The sequence below is a fragment of the Rattus norvegicus genome, chromosome 3 (assembly GCF_021556685.1).
Source record: "Rattus norvegicus strain SHRSP/BbbUtx chromosome 3, alternate assembly SHRSP_T2T, whole genome shotgun sequence".
Lineage (NCBI taxonomy): Eukaryota > Metazoa > Chordata > Mammalia > Rodentia > Muridae > Rattus > Rattus norvegicus.
The window spans coordinates 4,310,420-4,315,058 of NC_141536.1; the positions used below are offsets into that span (position 1 = coordinate 4,310,420).

General features: G+C 41.3%; 1 pseudogene; it reads right to left on the bottom strand.

The window, feature by feature from the left end:
- Positions 1 to 3,992: 3,992 nt before the first annotated feature.
- On the bottom strand, positions 3,993 to 4,401 carry LOC134478877 (ubiquitin-like; annotated as a pseudogene).
- Between the last annotated feature and the right edge of the window lie 238 nt (positions 4,402 to 4,639).

The window sequence follows — 4,639 nt, forward strand, 5'->3', positions numbered from 1 at the left end:
CAGTCTCGATAAAACCCTGTGAATTCGAAAAGTGAATTAATTTCAACATACAATGGAAAAGATATGTATTACTATTTCCTAAAAGGAGGAATGGGGGCATAGTCAGAAAACGCTGGACCAAGCAAGACTGATAAGGCAGCATGTAAACATCAAGTCCCCTAGGTCAGACGTCCCACCTGTGGGTCATGACCCATTTACAGGGGCTTCCTAAGACCATCTGTAAACATATATTTACATTATGATTCATGACAGTAGCAAAATTACAGTTATGAAGTAGCAACAAAGATAATTTTATGGTTGGGTTCACCACAACACAAGGAATTGTATTGAAGGGTCGCAGCATTAGGAAGGTTGAGAACCAGGGCTGTAGCTTAATATCTGATATCGGAGGCTTAGATGGCACCATCCCTCCATCTTTCTGCCTGTAAAATATATCTCTTCCAGGCTGGTTCTATCCCATGTAAGCAACTCTCCCTGGCAGAAATCACAGCTTTGGCGCTTCCAACACCTTGGAGTCTGTACAAGTATCCCAGGCTTCACTTCATCTCTCAGGGTCTTCATGCAGGAACTCAGGATTAGGGTTGCCCCTGAGGTCCTTTGGGGTGCATGCTTGTGATTTCCTAGAGAAAGATCTGTTTTTTCTTGCTTGAGAAAGGGTACATACATAGCAGAGAACATTTTTGGATTTGTCAAAGAAGGTCAGGAAAGGGCCATAATTGTCAGTCTAGAAAGGGTATCACCAAATTACCCCTTTGTATTGGTTGCCTCTTCTACCAGCTCTATCTACTCTTCCTGGGTCTAGTCTCTGGAATGAATGAGTAGTTTGTCTTATGGGTTGGTGAAGATATCTGGAAATTTTAATTTTTATATAGTTTTAGCTATGAACTCCCTGTCTGAAGACTTATCTGCTGTGAAGATTTGAATAGGAATGACCACCATAGGCTCATATGCTTGAATGCTTGTCGTATAAGGAGTGGCACTATTAGGAGGTGGGGGCTTGTTGGAGTATGTGTGGCCATGTTGGAGGAAGTGGGTCACTGGGAAAGTGGGCTGTGAGGTCTTTATATTCAAGCTATGACCAGTGTCGACACAGTCTTCTGCTCCTGCCTTCAGATGAAGATGTAGAACTCTCAGCTCCTTCTCCAGCACGATGCCTCCCTGAATGCTGCCATGCTTCCCACCATGGCGATAATGGACTAAACTCCTGAGAGTGTAAGCCAGCCCAATGTCAGTTTTCCTTATCAAAGTTGACTCAGTAACAGCGCCTCTTCACAGCAATAAAACTGTAAGACACCTATTCACCTACTTTTTTTTGCCCAGTGAGATTGTTCCATCTGTTTCTGGCCCCCAATTATTTACTTATTTAATTAATTTTATTTTCCTTTTTTTATACCAAATAATTTCTTTCTGACTTTTCATTTACCCAATCTAGACTTATTCCTTTCTGATCATTTTAGCACTTGTCTTTCTTTATTGAGTATTACTACCCAAGTTTTTCTTAATTTTGAGTCTTCTTGATGGTCATAGTTGTGTATGTTTGCCCCCAATTGACAGCAAGTTGCTGTCAATATGTATGTCAGTGTCATTTTTTTTTAACCCGTGCAGTTGACTGATACATATTTGTCATTTAAGATCTCTTCATATATCACTGTGCTTGATTGCCTGGTTGTCTTCATACTGGTTTATATGATTTCACCTTGTTTCTCTGGGTCCATGGCTAATTAATTAATTAACATGAGTACACTGTAGCTGTCTTCAGACACATCAGGATAGGACATCAGATCCCATTACAGATGGTTGTGAGCCACCGTGTGGTTGTTGGGAATTGAACTCAGGACCTCTTATCCACTGAGCTATCACTCCAGCCCAGGTCCATGCCTCTTAAGGAAGGTGCAATATTAGCCCTCTTTAGTCCTTACTATAGTTCCTTGTTATATAGACATAAGGTAGAGCTACATTTTCATTACTGTATAATTGTACTGTTGTTGTCTCTGTGATGACTGAATCAAACTATTTTATTTATTCGTTGAGTTAAAGTTAAGTACTAATCAATCAAGATATTTGCTTAACGAGAGCAGATCATACTGTTTATAATTACAAGTTTTGCTGGTAAATTGTTATGTCAGAGTGGATCCTGGTACAGCTTTTAGAGTTAGCCTGTAGAAAATGCAAACATTTTCTTCAACTTACCTTGGCAAATTTAATTTCTTAGACTTTGGTCATATATACTCTGAGAAGCTAAGAATGTTAAAAACAAAATCACTGCTTTTTATATTCACTACTTAAGAAACTCCTCAATTCTCTATAGCACCTTATGTGGGAAAAAGCGAAGGAGGAAAAGAGTGCAGTGGTACTATTTTAATTCTTATGTTTGGTCTGAAGTTTCTTTTATCTTTGTTTCCTTCTGGTGTTTGATTTAGGACATAAAGCTCCTTTCAGATTCTTTCACTAGTAGGGAGGGGCTGACTGTACAAAGAACCTTGGCTTTTGTCTTTTACTGTCCTGTATAGCCTTCAGCCTGTGTATTGATCTTACACAGCCTGCAGTGTAAGCAGTTGAGAGAGCTGGTCTTGCTACCTGTGTCCTGTGCCCTGTTTAGAAGTGGAGGGATGTTGGAAATCTAAGTGTGCACGGGAAGGTTGACTTGGGAGAGAGATGCCTAGGTCAGCCCATTGTTATCTGTGAGAAAGCTTTGGAAAGATACCTGCTGTGTTTTCAGTTGCTAATTTTCAGTTGTGAAGGCCTCATCTCAGGCAACCTTGACTTCCTGTCCTTTTTTTTTTTCTCTCAGACTCAGGGAACCCCAACTATGTTGTGGCATTGGCGCCACCTTGTGTCCAAACTCAGGGCTGGTGTGCTACCTCTGGTTGCCTCGGTTTGCTTGGGGCTTGGGCAGGGAGCCTCTCAGTTAGCTCTCTGTACACCCTTTAGACTCATGCTTAATTTCCACCCTGAAGCAGCTTTAGAGTGAAGCTCTAGTTGTTAATATTGAGTGGATGGGGGTGGATTTCTGTATCGGGTTACTTCGGTTCTAAGCCAGACATGGGTTTGTCAATTTGTTACTAAAGTTTCCAACCCTAACAACCCATGTAAAAGACACACAATCCAAATTTTTTAATTATAAGTTATATGCCTAGATTGGGCATATCTAATACAATACTAACTTATTTCCCAATTCTAAGACTCCTTATTACTTCTGGTTTCTCCCAGCCACATGATTCTGGTGCATAGTGGCTTCCTTCTCTCCTCTTCCTTCTCTCTTTTTCTCCTTCTACCTGGCACCCACTCCTGAGCCTCCAGTCCCACCTTTCCTATCCACTACGCAATCATAGGCTCTAACCTTTTATTGACCTATTAAAGTGGAGAGAAGGTTCACATAGCATCACCTAAGTACATGATGCTCTGCTTGTGGGGTGGGGTCAACTCCTCTTGAGGAACCAATATGAACAATAATATACAAGCAGCATCAAGCCAAACCACTACAGTTTACTCATAAGATCTCAGTTTTTAGTACAAAATCCAATAATGTTAGTTGTTTAAATGTGTGTCTTACTATATTTCTTACACAGCTGTTTTCCAAATGTGGGTTGGTCTGGTGTGCTGTACCAGCATAGAGTATTCATAGTTAACAGTGTATTTTCTTGCCACCAATACATGAATTTTTGTTGGATATGCTAAAGAGTCATAATGGTTTTACACAGGAAAGCTAATTGTCAGAATTTTGTTTTGTTTTAGAGTCAGGGTTTTCTGTATAGCCCTGGCTGTCCTGGAACTCACTTTGTAGACCAGGCTGCCTTCAGACTTACAGAGATGTGCCTGCCCTCTGTCTCTGAATGCTAGCGTTTAAGTCCTGTGCCCAGCTTGATATTTTTCTTTGTCATTCTCTCTCTCTCTCTCTCTCTCCCTCTCTCTCTCTCTCTCTCCCTCTCTCTCTCTCTCTCTCTCTCTCTCTCTTTCTCTCTCTCTCTCTTTTTTGCCCCAGTCAATGGATTTTATTTGGTCACAGGGTCACAGGCCAGGTATGGGCCCAGCTTTATTTGAGCTTCTTTGGGGCTCAGGTTGTTGGAGTGACCGAACTTCTTGTAACAGTTGACTACACTGTGTGCAGGCATGAGTAGCACTTGTGGCAGATCATCTTGTCACAATTGTAATTCTGGACAAGGTGACAAAGGGATGACTCGATGATGCCACTGTGCAGACGCAGCACCAGGTACAAGGTGGACTCTTTCTGGATGTTGTAGTTGGACAGTGTGTGGCCATCCTCCAACTGTTTGCCAGCGAATATCAGCTCTGCTGGTCGGTGGGATGCCTTCCTTGTCTTGGATCATTATTGATGGTGTCACTGGGCTCGATCTCAAGAGTAATGGTCTTGCCCATTAGAGTCTTCATGAAGATCTGCATGTTGGCATCTGCTACTTGGCCACCTTGTTGAAGAGAAAAAGTGGTTTGGGGTTTTTGTGGTTTTTTGTTTGTTTGTTTGTTTTTTTCTTTTTAATACTTAGATCATTTTGTTGACTTCTTGGTGTTTGTTGAGGGCTGGTATAATTTGCATTTTAAATATATTTACCTGGATCTTCACTGCTTGCTCTGTCCTTTATCTTAACAGGCAGGTGTCCTTTGATTTGGGACTGAATAGACT